The sequence below is a fragment of the Electrophorus electricus genome, chromosome 13, assembly GCF_041902795.1.
Source record: "Electrophorus electricus isolate QZ-2024a chromosome 13, ASM4190279v1, whole genome shotgun sequence".
Lineage (NCBI taxonomy): Eukaryota > Metazoa > Chordata > Actinopteri > Gymnotiformes > Gymnotidae > Electrophorus > Electrophorus electricus.
In genome coordinates this window covers 19,187,307-19,202,973 of record NC_137509.1, presented here as the reverse complement: position 1 = coordinate 19,202,973, position 15,667 = coordinate 19,187,307, and the positions used below count along the sequence as shown (strand labels likewise).

At 36.9% G+C, this 15,667-nt stretch overlaps 19 pseudogenes; all 19 read right to left on the bottom strand.

Annotated features, from left to right (window-relative positions):
- Window positions 1-737: 737 nt before the first annotated feature.
- On the bottom strand, window positions 738-856 carry LOC145649391 (5S ribosomal RNA; annotated as a pseudogene).
- A 353-nt stretch (window positions 857-1,209) lies between these two features.
- On the bottom strand, window positions 1,210-1,328 carry LOC145643858 (5S ribosomal RNA; annotated as a pseudogene).
- Window positions 1,329-1,681: 353 nt separating this feature from the next.
- On the bottom strand, window positions 1,682-1,800 carry LOC145649808 (5S ribosomal RNA; annotated as a pseudogene).
- Window positions 1,801-2,590: 790 nt separating this feature from the next.
- Window positions 2,591-2,709, bottom strand: LOC145650363 (5S ribosomal RNA; annotated as a pseudogene).
- Window positions 2,710-3,500: 791 nt separating this feature from the next.
- Window positions 3,501-3,619, bottom strand: LOC145649354 (5S ribosomal RNA; annotated as a pseudogene).
- A 668-nt stretch (window positions 3,620-4,287) lies between these two features.
- On the bottom strand, window positions 4,288-4,406 carry LOC145643647 (5S ribosomal RNA; annotated as a pseudogene).
- A 793-nt stretch (window positions 4,407-5,199) lies between these two features.
- Window positions 5,200-5,318, bottom strand: LOC145648418 (5S ribosomal RNA; annotated as a pseudogene).
- Window positions 5,319-6,108: 790 nt separating this feature from the next.
- LOC145648747 (5S ribosomal RNA) lies at window positions 6,109-6,227 on the bottom strand (annotated as a pseudogene).
- Window positions 6,228-7,019: 792 nt separating this feature from the next.
- Window positions 7,020-7,138, bottom strand: LOC145643646 (5S ribosomal RNA; annotated as a pseudogene).
- Window positions 7,139-7,931: 793 nt separating this feature from the next.
- On the bottom strand, window positions 7,932-8,050 carry LOC145647809 (5S ribosomal RNA; annotated as a pseudogene).
- Window positions 8,051-8,840: 790 nt separating this feature from the next.
- LOC145647200 (5S ribosomal RNA) lies at window positions 8,841-8,959 on the bottom strand (annotated as a pseudogene).
- A 352-nt stretch (window positions 8,960-9,311) lies between these two features.
- Window positions 9,312-9,430, bottom strand: LOC145650464 (5S ribosomal RNA; annotated as a pseudogene).
- Window positions 9,431-10,220: 790 nt separating this feature from the next.
- On the bottom strand, window positions 10,221-10,339 carry LOC145649080 (5S ribosomal RNA; annotated as a pseudogene).
- A 571-nt stretch (window positions 10,340-10,910) lies between these two features.
- On the bottom strand, window positions 10,911-11,029 carry LOC145649869 (5S ribosomal RNA; annotated as a pseudogene).
- A 353-nt stretch (window positions 11,030-11,382) lies between these two features.
- LOC145647893 (5S ribosomal RNA) lies at window positions 11,383-11,501 on the bottom strand (annotated as a pseudogene).
- A 1,228-nt stretch (window positions 11,502-12,729) lies between these two features.
- On the bottom strand, window positions 12,730-12,848 carry LOC145648958 (5S ribosomal RNA; annotated as a pseudogene).
- Window positions 12,849-13,201: 353 nt separating this feature from the next.
- On the bottom strand, window positions 13,202-13,320 carry LOC145644551 (5S ribosomal RNA; annotated as a pseudogene).
- A 793-nt stretch (window positions 13,321-14,113) lies between these two features.
- LOC145647808 (5S ribosomal RNA) lies at window positions 14,114-14,232 on the bottom strand (annotated as a pseudogene).
- A 790-nt stretch (window positions 14,233-15,022) lies between these two features.
- LOC145647199 (5S ribosomal RNA) lies at window positions 15,023-15,141 on the bottom strand (annotated as a pseudogene).
- Between the last annotated feature and the right edge of the window lie 526 nt (window positions 15,142-15,667).

Sequence of the window (15,667 nt, the reverse complement as noted above, 5' to 3'; positions counted from 1 at the left end):
CAGATAGTTTTTTTAATTAATCACTGCATTTCACATCCTAGCATGTCATCTTGACAGTAAATTAAAGTGATTCAAGAGAAGCTTACAGCATCTCGTAGTCCAAGGTGCTAACAGATAGTTTTTGATGAATCACTGCACTTCACATTCAGGCATGTGAGTTGGAGAGTAAATGAAAGTGATGCAAAAAAAACTTACAGCATCGGCTATTCCCAGGTGCTAACAGATAGTTTGAGTTAATTATTCACTGCACTTCAAATTTGAACATGATAGCTTGAACATAAATTAAAGGGATGCAATACAATCTTACAGCACCTGCTATTCCCTGGTACTAAAATATTTCTATTTAATCTGTACACTTCACATACAATCTTGTCAGTTGCAGATTAAAGTAAAGTGATGCAACAAAAACTTACAGCATCTGCTATTCCCAGGTGCTAACAGATAGTTTTTTTAATTAATCACTGCATTTCACATCCTAGCATGTCATCTTGACAGTAAATTAAAGTGATTCAAGAGAAGCTTACAGCATCTCGTAGTCCAAGGTGCTAACAGATAGTTTTTGATGAATCACTGCACTTCACATTCAGGCATGTGAGTTGGAGAGTAAATGATAGTGATGCAAAAAAAACTTATAGCATCTGCTATTCCCAGGTGCTAACAGATAGTTTTTTTTATTAATCACTGCACTTCACATTTGAGCATGTCAGCTTGAAAGTAAATTAAAGTGATGCAAGAAAAGCTTACAGCACCTGGTATTCCTAAGTAGGGTCCCACCTCAGTACTATCCAGGCCCAAACCTGCTTAGCTTCCAAGGTCAGATGAGATTGGGCATTCTCAAGCTGGTGTGGCCATAAGCCTTAAACACTTACTCAAATTGCCTAATCATAGCAAATATGATCAAAGACCAATCTGACAATTTTTTTTATTAATCCCTGCACTTGACATTCTAGAATGTTATCTTGAATGTAAATTAAATGATGCAATAAAAGCTTACAACATCTGGTATACGGAGGCACTAACAGACAGTTTTTTGATGAATCACTGCACTTCACATTCATGCATGTGAGTTGGAGAGTAATTGAAAGTGATGCAAAAAAAACTTACAGCATCGGCTATTCCCAGGTGCTAACAGATAGTTTTTTTTTATTAATCACTGCACTTCACATTTGAGCATGTCAGCTTGAAAGTAAATTAAAGTGATGCAAGAAAAGCTTACAGCACCTGGTATTCCTAGGTAGAGCCCCACCTCAGTACTATCCAGGCCCAAACTTGCTTAGCTTCCAAGGTAAGATGAGATTGGGCGTTCTCAAGCTGGTGTGGTCATAAGCCTTAAGCACTTACTCAAATTGCCTAATCATAGCAAATATGATCAAAGAGCAATCTGACAATTTTTTTTATTAATCCCTGCACTTGACATTCTAGAATGTTATCTTGAATGTAAATTAAATGATGCAATAAAAGCTTACAACATCTGGTATACGGAGGCACTAACAGACAGTTTTTTGATGAATCACTGCACTTCACATTCAGGCATGTGAGTTGGAGAGTAATTGAAAGTGATGCAAAAAAAACTTACAGCATCGGCTATTCCCAGGTGCTAACAGATAGTTTTTTTTTATTAATCACTGCACTTCACATTTGAGCATGTCAGCTTGAAAGTAAATTAAAGTGATGCAAGAAAAGCTTACAGCACCTGGTATTCCTAGGTAGAGCCCCACCTCAGTACTATCCAGGCCCAAACTTGCTTAGCTTCCAAGGTAAGATGAGATTGGGCGTTCTCAAGCTGGTGTGGCCGTAAGCCTTAAGCACTTACTCAAATTGCCTAATCATAGCAAATATGATCAAAGACCAATCTGACAATTTTTTTTATTAATCCCTGCACTTGACATTCTAGAATGTTATCTTGAATGTAAATTAAATGATGCAATAAAAGCTTACAACATCTTGTATACGGAGGCACTAACAGACAGTTTTTTGATGAATCACTGCACTTCACATTCAGGCATGTGAGTTGGAGAGTAAATGAAAGTGATGCAAAAAAAATGTACAGCATCTGCTATTCCCAGGTGCTATCAGATAGTTTGAGTTAATTATTCACTGCACTTCAAATTTGAACATGATAGCTTGAACATACATTAAAGGGATGCAATACAATCTTACAGCACCTGCTATTCCCTGGTACTAAAATATTTCTATTTAATCTGTACACTTCACATACAAGCTTGTCAGTTGCAGATTAAAGTAAAGTGATGCAACAAAAACTTACAGCATCTGCTATTCCCAGGTGCTAACAGATAGTTTTTTTAATTAATCACTGCATTTCACATCCTAGCATGTCATCTTGACAATAAATTAAAGTGATTCAAGAGAAGCTTACAGCATCTCGTAGTCCAAGGTGCTAACAGATAGTTTTTGATGAATCACTGCACTTCACATTCAGGCATGTGAGTTGGAGAGTAAATGAAAGTGATGCAAAAAAAACTTACAGCATCGGCTATTCCCAGGTGCTAACAGATAGTTTTTTTTATTAATCACTGCACTTCACATTTGAGCATGTCAGCTTGAAAGTAAATTAAAGTGATGCAAGAAAAGCTTACAGCACCTGGTATTCCTAGGTAGGGTCCCACCTCAGTACTATCCAGGCCCAAACTTGCTTAGCTTCCAAGGTCAGATGAGGTTGGGCGTTCTTAAGCTGGTGTGGCCATAAGCCTTAAACACTTACTCAAATTGCCTAATCATAGCAAATATGATCAAAGACCAATCTGACAATTTTTTTTATTAATCCCTGCACTTGACATTCTAGAATGTTATCTTGAATGTAAATTAAATGATGCAATAAAAGCTTACAACATCTGGTATACGGAGGCACTAACAGACAGTTTTTTGATGAATCACTGCACTTCACATTCAGGCATGTGAGTTGGAGAGTAAATGAAAGTGATGCAAAAAAAACTTACAGCATCTGCTATTCCGAGGTGCTAACAGATAGTTTGAGTTAATTATTCACTGCACTTCAAATTTGAACATGATAGCTTGAACATAAATTAAAGGGATGCAATACAATCTTACAGCACCTGCTATTCCCTGGTACTAAAATATTTCTATTTAATCTGTACACTTCACATACAAGCTTGTCAGTTGCAGATTAAATTTAAGTGATTCAACAAAAACTTACAGCATCTGCTATTCCCAGGTGCCAACAGATAGTTTTTTTAATTAATCACTGCATTTCACATCCTAGCATGTCATCTTGACAGTAAATTAAAGTGATGCAAGAGAAGCTTACAGCATCTCGTAGTCCAAGGTGCTAACAGATAGTTTTTTGATGAATCACTGCACTTCACATTCAGGCATGTGAGTTGGAGAGTAAATGAAAGTGAAGCAAAAAAAACTTACAGCATCGGCTATTCCCAGGTGCTAACAGATGGTTTTTTTTATTAATCACTGCACTTCACATTTGAGCATGTTAGCTTGAAAGTAAATTAAAGTGATGCAAGAAAAGCTTACAGCACCTGGTATTCCTAGGTAGGGTCCCACCTCAGTACTATCCAGGACCAAACTTGCTTAGCTTCCAAGGTCAGATGAGATTGGGCATTCTCAAGCTGGTGTGGCCGTAAGCCTTAAACACTTACTCAAATTGCCTAATCATAGCAAATATGATCAAAGACCAATCTGACAATTTTTTTTATTAATCCCTGCACTTGACATTCTAGAATGTTATCTTGAATGTAATTAAATGATGCAATAAAAGCTTACAATACGGAGCTGGTATACGGAGGCACTAATTATTCACTGCACTTCAAATTTGAACATGATAGCTTGAACATAAATTAAAGGGATGGAATACAGTCTTACAGCACCTGCTATTCCCTGGTACTAAAATATTTCTATTTAATCTGTACACTTCACATACAAGCTTGTCAGTTGCAGATTAGACTAAAGTGATGCAACAAAAACTTACAGCATCTGCTATTCCCAGGTGCTAACAGATAGTTTTTTTAATTAATCACTGCACTTCACATCCTAGCATGTCATCTTGAAAGTAAATTAAAGTGATGCAAGAGAAGCTTACAGCATCTCGTAGTCCAAGGTGCTAACAGATAGATTTTTGATGAATAACTGCACTTCACATTCAGGCATGTGAGTTGGAGAGTAAATGAAAGTGATGCAAAAAAAACTTACAGCATCGGCTATTCCCAGGTGCTAACAGATAGTTTTTTTTTATTAATCACTGCACTTCACATTTGAGCATGTCAGCTTGAAAGTAAATTAAAGTGATGCAAGAAGAGCTTACAGCACCTGGTATTCCTAGGTAGAGTCCCACCTCAGTACTATCCAGGCCCAAACTTGCTTAGCTTCCAAGGTCAAATGAGATTGCACTTTCTCAAGCTGGTGTGGCCGTAAGCCTTAAACACTTACTCAAATTGCCTAATCATAGCAAATATGATCAAAGACCAATCTGACAATTTTTTTTATTAATCCCTGCACTTGACATTCTAGAATGTTATCTTGAATGTAAATTAAATGATGCAATAAAAGCTTACAACATCTGGTATACGGAGGCACTAACAGACAGTTTTTTGATGAATCACTGCACTTCACATTCAGGCATGTGAGTTGGAGAGTAAATGAAAGTGATGCAAAAAAAACTTACAGCATCTGCTATTCCCAGGTGCTAACAGATAGTTTGAGTTAATTATTCACTGCACTTCAAATTTGAACATGATAGCTTGAACATAAATTAAAGGGATGGAATACAGTCTTACAGCACCTGCTATTCCCTGGTACTAAAAGATTTCTATTTAATCTGTACACTTCACATACAAGCTTGTCAGTTGCAGATTAGAGTAAAGTGATGCAACAAAAACTTACAGCATCTGCTATTCCCAGGTGCTAACAGATAGTTTTTTTAATTAATCACTGCACTTCACATCCTAGCATGTCATCTTGAAAGTAAATTAAAGTGATGCAAGAGAAGCTTAACAGCATCTCGTAGTCCAAGGTGCTAACAGATAGATTTTTGATGAATAACTGCACTTCACATTCAGGCATGTGAGTTGGAGAGTAAATGAAAGTGATGCAAAAAAAACTTACAGCATCGGCTATTCCCAGGTGCTAACAGATAGTTTTTTTTTATTAATCACTGCACTTCACATTTGAGCATGTCAGCTTGAAAGTAAATTAAAGTGATGCAAGAAGAGCTTACAGCACCTGGTATTCCTAGATAGAGTCCCACCTCAGTACTATCCAGGCCCAAACTTGCTTAGCTTCCAAGGTCAGATGAGATTGGACGTTCTCAAGCTGGTGTGGCCGTAAGCCTTAAACACTTACTCAAATTGCCTAATCATAGCAAATATGATCAAAGACCAATCTGACAATTTTTTTTATTAATCCCTGCACTTGACATTCTAGAATGTTATCTTGAATGTAAATTAAATGATGCAATAAAAGCTTACAACATCTGGTATACGGAGGCACTAACAGACAGTTTTTTGATGAATCACTGCACTTCACATTCAGGCATGTGAGTTGGAGAGTAAATGAAAGTGATGCAAAAAAAATGTACAGCATCTGCTATTCCCAGGTGCTATCAGATAGTTTGAGTTAATTATTCACTGCACTTCAAATTTGAACATGATAGCTTGAACATACATTAAAGGGATGCAATACAATCTTACAGCACCTGCTATTCCCTGGTACTAAAATATTTCTATTTAATCTGTACACTTCACATACAAGCTTGTCAGTTGCAGATTAAAGTAAAGTGATGCAACAAAAACTTACAGCATCTGCTATTCCCAGGTGCTAACAGATAGTTTTTTTAATTAATCACTGCATTTCACATCCTAGCATGTCATCTTGACAATAAATTAAAGTGATTCAAGAGAAGCTTACAGCATCTCGTAGTCCAAGGTGCTAACAGATAGTTTTTGATGAATCACTGCACTTCACATTCAGGCATGTGAGTTGGAGAGTAAATGAAAGTGATGCAAAAAAAACTTACAGCATCGGCTATTCCCAGGTGCTAACAGATAGTTTTTTTTATTAATCACTGCACTTCACATTTGAGCATGTCAGCTTGAAAGTAAATTAAAGTGATGCAAGAAAAGCTTACAGCACCTGGTATTCCTAGGTAGGGTCCCACCTCAGTACTATCCAGGCCCAAACTTGCTTAGCTTTCAAGGTCAGATGAGATTGGGCGTTCTCAAGCTGGTGTGGCCGTAAACCTTATACGCTTACTCAAATTGCCTAATCATAGCAAATATGATCAAAGACCAATCTGACAATTTTTTTTATTAATCTCTGCACTTGACATTCTAGACTGTTATCTTGAATGTAAATTAAATGATGCAATAAAAGCTTACAACATCTGGTATACGGAGGCACTAACAGACAGTTTTTTGATGAATCACTGCACTTCACATTCAGGCATGTGAGTTGGAGAGTAAATGAAAGTGATGCAAAGAAAACTTACAGCATCTGCTATTCCGAGGTGCTAACAGATAGTTTGAGTTAATTATTCACTGCACTTCAAATTTGAACATGATAGCTTGAACATAAATTAAAGGGATGGAATACAGTCTTACAGCACCTGCTATTCCCTGGTACTAAAATATTTCTATTTAATCTGTACACTTCACATACAAGCTTGTCAGTTGCAGATTAAATTTAAGTGATTCAACAAAAACTTACAGCATCTGCTATTCCCAGGTGCTAACAGATAGTTTTTTTAATTAATCACTGCACTTCACATCCTAGCATGTCATCTTGAAAGTAAATTAAAGTGATGCAAGAGAAGCTTACAGCATCTCGTAGTCCAAGGTGCTAACAGATAGATTTTTGATGAATAACTGCACTTCACATTCAGGCATGTGAGTTGGAGAGTAAATGAAAGTGATGCAAAAAAAACTTACAGCATCGGCTATTCCCAGGTGCTAACAGATAGTTTTTTTTTATTAATCACTGCACTTCACATTTGAGCATGTCAGCTTGAAAGTAAATTAAAGTGATGCAAGAAGAGCTTACAGCACCTGGTATTCCTAGGTAGAGTCCCACCTCAGTACTATCCAGGCCCAAACTTGCTTAGCTTCCAAGGTCAAATGAGATTGCACTTTCTCAAGCTGGTGTGGCCGTAAGCCTTAAACACTTACTCAAATTGCCTAATCATAGCAAATATGATCAAAGACCAATCTGACAATTTTTTTTATTAATCCCTGCACTTGACATTCTAGAATGTTATCTTGAATGTAAATTAAATGATGCAATAAAAGCTTACAACATCTGGTATACGGAGGCACTAACAGACAGTTTTTTGATGAATCACTGCACTTCACATTCAGGCATGTGAGTTGGAGAGTAAATGAAAGTGATGCAAAAAAAACTTACAGCATCTGCTATTCCCAGGTGCTAACAGATAGTTTGAGTTAATTATTCACTGCACTTCAAATTTGAACATGATAGCTTGAACATAAATTAAAGGGATGGAATACAGTCTTACAGCACCTGCTATTCCCTGGTACTAAAAGATTTCTATTTAATCTGTACACTTCACATACAAGCTTGTCAGTTGCAGATTAGAGTAAAGTGATGCAACAAAAACTTACAGCATCTGCTATTCCCAGGTGCTAACAGATAGTTTTTTTAATTAATCACTGCACTTCACATCCTAGCATGTCATCTTGAAAGTAAATTAAAGTGATGCAAGAGAAGCTTAACAGCATCTCGTAGTCCAAGGTGCTAACAGATAGATTTTTGATGAATAACTGCACTTCACATTCAGGCATGTGAGTTGGAGAGTAAATGAAAGTGATGCAAAAAAAACTTACAGCATCGGCTATTCCCAGGTGCTAACAGATAGTTTTTTTTTATTAATCACTGCACTTCACATTTGAGCATGTCAGCTTGAAAGTAAATTAAAGTGATGCAAGAAGAGCTTACAGCACCTGGTATTCCTAGGTAGAGTCCCACCTCAGTACTATCCAGGCCCAAACTTGCTTAGCTTCCAAGGTCAGATGAGATTGGACGTTCTCAAGCTGGTGTGGCCGTAAGCCTTAAACACTTACTCAAATTGCCTAATCATAGCAAATATGATCAAAGACCAATCTGACAATTTTTTTTATTAATCCCTGCACTTGACATTCTAGAATGTTATCTTGAATGTAAATTAAATGATGCAATAAAAGCTTACAACATCTGGTATACGGAGGCACTAACAGACAGTTTTTTGATGAATCACTGCACTTCACATTCAGGCATGTGAGTTGGAGAGTAAATGAAAGTGATGCAAAAAAAACTTACAGCATCTGCTATTCCCAGGTGCTAACAGATAGTTTGAGTTAATTATTCACTGCACTTCAAATTTGAACATGATAGCTTGAACATAAATTAAAGGGATGCAATACAATCTTACAGCACCTGCTATTCCCTGGTACTAAAATATTTCTATTTAATCTGTACACTTCACATACAAGCTTGTCAGTTGCAGATTAAAGTAAAGTGATGCAACAAAAACTTACAGCATCTGCTATTCCCAGGTGCTAACAGATAGTTTTTTTAATTAATCACTGCATTTCACATCCTAGCATGTCATCTTGACAGTAAATTAAAGTGATTCAAGAGAAGCTTACAGCATCTCGTAGTCCAAGGTGCTAACAGATAGTTTTTGATGAATAACTGCACTTCACATTCAGGCATGTGAGTTGGAGAGTAAATGAAAGTGATGCAAAAAAAACTTACAGCATCTGCTATTCCCAGGTGCTAACAGATAGTTTTTTTTATTAATCACTGCACTTCACATTTGAGCATGTCAGCTTGAAAGTAAATTAAAGTGATGCAAGAAAAGCTTACAGCACCTGGTATTCCTAGGTAGGGTCCCACCTCAGTACTATCCAGGCCCAAACTTGTTTAGCTTCCAAGGTCAGATGAGATTGGGCGTTCTCAAGCTGGTGTGGCCGTAAGCCTTAAACACTTACTCAAATTGCCTAATAATAGCAAATATGATCAAAGACCAATCTGACAATTTTTTTTATTAATCCCTGCACTTGACATTCTAGAATGTTATCTTGAATGTAAATTAAATGATGCAATAAAAGCTTACAACATCTGGTATACGGAGGCACTAACAGACAGTTTTTTGATGAATCACTGCACTTCACATTCAGGCATGTGAGTTGGAGAGTAAATGAAAGTGATGCAAAAAAAACTTACAGCATCTGCTATTCCCAGGTGCTAACAGATAGTTTTTTTTATTAATCACTGCACTTCACATTTGAGCATGTCAGCTTGAAAGTAAATTAAAGTGATGCAAGAAAAGCTTACAGCACCTGGTATTCCTAGGTAGAGCCCCACCTCAGTACTATCCAGGCCCAAACTTGCTTACCTTCCAAGGTAAGATGAGATTGGGCGTTCTCAAGCTGGTGTGGCCGTAAGCCTTAAGCACTTACTCAAATTGCCTAATCATAGCAAATATGATCAAAGACCAATCTGACAATTTTTTTTATTAATCCCTGCACTTGACATTCTAGAATGTTATCTTGAATGTAAATTAAATGATGCAATAAAAGCTTACAACATCTGGTATACGGAGGCACTAACAGACAGTTTTTTGATGAATCACTGCACTTCACATTCAGGCATGTGAGTTGGAGAGTAAATGAAAGTGATGCAAAAAAAATGTACAGCATCTGCTATTCCCAGGTGCTATCAGATAGTTTGAGTTAATTATTCACTGCACTTCAAATTTGAACATGATAGCTTGAACATACATTAAAGGGATGCAATACAATCTTACAGCACCTGCTATTCCCTGGTACTAAAATATTTCTATTTAATCTGTACACTTCACATACAAGCTTGTCAGTTGCAGATTAAAGTAAAGTGATGCAACAAAAACTTACAGCATCTGCTATTCCCAGGTGCTAACAGATAGTTTTTTTAATTAATCACTGCATTTCACATCCTAGCATGTCATCTTGACAATAAATTAAAGTGATTCAAGAGAAGCTTACAGCATCTCGTAGTCCAAGGTGCTAACAGATAGTTTTTGATGAATCACTGCACTTCACATTCAGGCATGTGAGTTGGAGAGTAAATGAAAGTGATGCAAAAAAAACTTACAGCATCGGCTATTCCCAGGTGCTAACAGATAGTTTTTTTTATTAATCACTGCACTTCACATTTGAGCATGTCAGCTTGAAAGTAAATTAAAGTGATGCAAGAAAAGCTTACAGCACCTGGTATTCCTAGGTAGGGTCCCACCTCAGTACTATCCAGGCCCAAACTTGCTTAGCTTCCAAGGTCAGATGAGGTTGGGCGTTCTCAAGCTGGTGTGGCCATAAGCCTTAAACACTTACTCAAATTGCCTAATCATAGCAAATATGATCAAAGACCAATCTGACAATTTTTTTTTATTAATCCCTGCACTTGACATTCTAGAATGTTATCTTGAATGTAAATTAAATGATGCAATAAAAGCTTACAACATCTGGTATACGGAGGCACTAACAGACAGTTTTTTGATGAATCACTGCACTTCACATTCAGGCATGTGAGTTGGAGAGTAAATGAAAGTGATGCAAAAAAAACTTACAGCATCTGCTATTCCCAGGTGCTAACAGATAGTTTGAGTTAATTATTCACTGCACTTCAAATTTGAACATGATAGCTTGAACATAAATTAAAGGGATGGAATACAGTCTTACAGCACCTGCTATTCCCTGGTACTAAAATATTTCTATGTAATCTGTACACTTCACATACAAGCTTGTCAGTTGCAGATTAAAGTAAAGTGATGCAACAAAAACTTACAGCATCTGCTATTCCCAGGTGCTAACAGATAGTTTTTTTTATTAATCACTGCACTTCACATTTGAGCATGTCAGCTTGAAAGTAAATTAAAGTGATGCAAGAAAAGCTTACAGCACCTGGTATTCCTAGGTAGGGTCCCACCTCAGTACTATCCAGGCCCAAACTTGCTTAGCTTCCACGGTCAGATGAGATTGGGCATTCTCAAGCTGGTGTGGCCGTAAGCCTTAAACGCTTACTCAATTTGCCTAATCATAGCAAATATGATCAAAGACCAATCTGACAATTTTTTTTATTAATCCCTGCAATTGACATTCTAGAATGTTATCTTGAATGTAAATTAAATGATGCAATAAAAGCTTACAACATCTGGTATACGGAGGCACTAACAGACAGTTTTTTGATGAATCACTGCACTTCACATTCAGGCATGTGAGTTGGAGAGTAAATGAAAGTGATGCAAAAAAAACTTACAGCATCGGCTATTCCCAGGTGCTAACAGATAGTTTTTTTTTATTAATCACTGCACTTCACATTTGAGCATGTCAGCTTGAAAGTAAATTAAAGTGATGCAAGAAAAGCTAACAGCACCTGGTATTCCTAGGTAGGGTCCCACCTCAGTACTATCCAGGCCCAAACTTGCTTAGCTTCCAAGGTCAGATGAGATTGGGCGTTCTCAAGCTGGTGTGGCCGTAAGCCTTAAACACTTACTCAAATTGCCTAATCATAGCAAATATGATCAAAGACCAATCTGACAATTTTTTTTATTAATCCCTGCACTTGACATTCTAGAATGTTATCTTGAATGTAAATTAAATGATGCAATAAAAGCTTACAACATCTGGTATACGGAGGCACTAACAGACAGTTTTTTGATGAATCACTGCACTTCACATTCAGGCATGTGAGTTGGAGAGTAAATGAAAGTGATGCAAAAAAAACTTACAGCATCTGCTATTCCCAGGTGCTAACAGATAGTTTGAGTTAATTATTCACTGCACTTCAAATTTGAACATGATAGCTTGAACATAAATTAAAGGGATGCAATACAATCTTACAGCACCTGCTATTCCCTGGTACTAAAATATTTCTATTTAATCTGTACACTTCACATACAAGCTTGTCAGTTGCAGATTAAAGTAAAGTGATGCAACAAAAACTTACAGCATCTGCTATTCCCAGGTGCTAACAGATAGTTTTTTTAATTAATCACTGCATTTCACATCCTAGCATGTCATCTTGACAGTAAATTAAAGTGATTCAAGAGAAGCTTACAGCATCTCGTAGTCCAAGGTGCTAACAGATAGTTTTTGATGAATCACTGCACTTCACATTCAGGCATGTGAGTTGGAGAGTAAATGAAAGTGATGCAAAAAAAACTTACAGCATCGGCTATTCCCAGGTGCTAACAGATAGTTTGAGTTAATTATTCACTGCACTTCAAATTTGAACATGATAGATTGAACATAAATTAAAGGGATGCAATACAATCTTACAGCACCTGCTATTCCCTGGTACTAAAATATTTCTATTTAATCTGTACACTTCACATACAATCTTGTCAGTTGCAGATTAAAGTAAAGTGATGCAACAAAAACTTACAGCATCTGCTATTCCCAGGTGCTAACAGATAGTTTTTTTAATTAATCACTGCATTTCACATCCTAGCATGTCATCTTGACAGTAAATTAAAGTGATTCAAGAGAAGCTTACAGCATCTCGTAGTCCAAGGTGCTAACAGATAGTTTTTGATGAATCACTGCACTTCACATTCAGGCATGTGAGTTGGAGAGTAAATGAAAGTGATGCAAAAAAAACTTATAGCATCTGCTATTCCCAGGTGCTAACAGATAGTTTTTTTTATTAATCACTGCACTTCACATTTGAGCATGTCAGCTTGAAAGTAAATTAAAGTGATGCAAGAAAAGCTTACAGCACCTGGTATTCCTAGGTAGGGTCCCACTTCAGTACTATCCAGGCCCAAACTTGCTTAGCTTCCAAGGTCAGATGAGATTGGGCATGCTCAAGCTGGTGTGGCCGTAAGCCTTAAACGCTTACTCAATTTGCCTAATCATAGCAAATATGATCAAAGACCAATCTGACAATTTTTTTTATTAATCCCTGCAATTGACATTCTAGAATGTTATCTTGAATGTAAATTAAATGATGCAATAAAAGCTTACAACATCTGGTATACGGAGGCACTAACAGACAGTTTTTTGATGAATCACTGCACTTCACATTCAGGCATGTGAGTTGGAGAGTAAATGAAAGTGATGCAAAAAAAACTTACAGCATCGGCTATTCCCAGGTGCTAACAGATAGTTTTTTTTTATTAATCACTGCACTTCACATTTGAGCATGTCAGCTTGAAAGTAAATTAAAGTGATGCAAGAAAAGCTAACAGCACCTGGTATTCCTAGGTAGAGTCCCACCTCAGTACTATCCAGGCCCAAACTTGCTTAGCTTCCAAGGTCAAATGAGATTGCACTTTCTCAAGCTGGTGTGGCCGTAAGCCTTAAACACTTACTCAAATTGCCTAATCATAGCAAATATGATCAAAGACCAATCTGACAATTTTTTTTATTAATCCCTGCACTTGACATTCTAGAATGTTATCTTGAATGTAAATTAAATGATGCAATAAAAGCTTACAACATCTGGTATACGGAGGCACTAACAGACAGTTTTTTGATGAATCACTGCACTTCACATTCAGGCATGTGAGTTGGAGAGTAAATGAAAGTGATGCAAAAAAAACTTACAGCATCTGCTATTCCCAGGTGCTAACAGATAGTTTGAGTTAATTATTCACTGCACTTCAAATTTGAACATGATAGCTTGAACATAAATTAAAGGGATGGAATACAGTCTTACAGCACCTGCTATTCCCTGGTACTAAAAGATTTCTATTTAATCTGTACACTTCACATACAAGCTTGTCAGTTGCAGATTAGAGTAAAGTGATGCAACAAAAACTTACAGCATCTGCTATTCCCAGGTGCTAACAGATAGTTTTTTTAATTAATCACTGCACTTCACATCCTAGCATGTCATCTTGAAAGTAAATTAAAGTGATGCAAGAGAAGCTTAACAGCATCTCGTAGTCCAAGGTGCTAACAGATAGATTTTTGATGAATAACTGCACTTCACATTCAGGCATGTGAGTTGGAGAGTAAATGAAAGTGATGCAAAAAAAACTTACAGCATCGGCTATTCCCAGGTGCTAACAGATAGTTTTTTTTTATTAATCACTGCACTTCACATTTGAGCATGTCAGCTTGAAAGTAAATTAAAGTGATGCAAGAAGAGCTTACAGCACCTGGTATTCCTAGGTAGAGTCCCACCTCAGTACTATCCAGGCCCAAACTTGCTTAGCTTCCAAGGTCAGATGAGATTGGACGTTCTCAAGCTGGTGTGGCCGTAAGCCTTAAACACTTACTCAAATTGCCTAATCATAGCAAATATGATCAAAGACCAATCTGACAATTTTTTTTATTAATCCCTGCACTTGACATTCTAGAATGTTATCTTGAATGTAAATTAAATGATGCAATAAAAGCTTACAACATCTGGTATACGGAGGCACTAACAGACAGTTTTTTGATGAATCACTGCACTTCACATTCAGGCATGTGAGTTGGAGAGTAAATGAAAGTGATGCAAAAAAAACTTACAGCATCTGCTATTCCCAGGTGCTAACAGATAGTTTGAGTTAATTATTCACTGCACTTCAAATTTGAACATGATAGCTTGAACATAAATTAAAGGGATGCAATACAATCTTACAGCACCTGCTATTCCCTGGTACTAAAATATTTCTATTTAATCTGTACACTTCACATACAAGCTTGTCAGTTGCAGATTAAAGTAAAGTGATGCAACAAAAACTTACAGCATCTGCTATTCCCAGGTGCTAACAGATAGTTTTTTTAATTAATCACTGCATTTCACATCCTAGCATGTCATCTTGACAGTAAATTAAAGTGATTCAAGAGAAGCTTACAGCATCTCGTAGTCCAAGGTGCTAACAGATAGTTTTTGATGAATAACTGCACTTCACATTCAGGCATGTGAGTTGGAGAGTAAATGAAAGTGATGCAAAAAAAACTTACAGCATCTGCTATTCCCAGGTGCTAACAGATAGTTTTTTTTATTAATCACTGCACTTCACATTTGAGCATGTCAGCTTGAAAGTAAATTAAAGTGATGCAAGAAAAGCTTACAGCACCTGGTATTCCTAGGTAGGGTCCCACCTCAGTACTATCCAGGCCCAAACTTGTTTAGCTTCCAAGGTCAGATGAGATTGGGCGTTCTCAAGCTGGTGTGGCCGTAAGCCTTAAACACTTACTCAAATTGCCTAATAATAGCAAATATGATCAAAGACCAATCTGACAATTTTTTTTATTAATCCCTGCACTTGACATTCTAGAATGTTATCTTGAATGTAAATTAAATGATGCAATAAAAGCTTACAACATCTGGTATACGGAGGCACTAACAGACAGTTTTTTGATGAATCACTGCACTTCACATTCAGGCATGTGAGTTGGAGAGTAAATGAAAGTGATGCAAAAAAAACTTACAGCATCTGCTATTCCCAGGTGCTAACAGATAGTTTGAGTTAATTATTCACTGCACTTCAAATTTGAACATGATAGCTTGAACATAAATTAAAGGGATGCAATACAATCTTACAGCACCTGCTATTCCCTGGTACTAAAATATTTCTATTTAATCTGTACACTTCACATACAAGCTTGTCAGTTGCAGATTAAAGTAAAGTGATGCAACAAAAACTTACAGCATCTGCTATTCCCAGGTGCTAACAGATAGTTTTTTTAATTAATCACTGCATTTCACA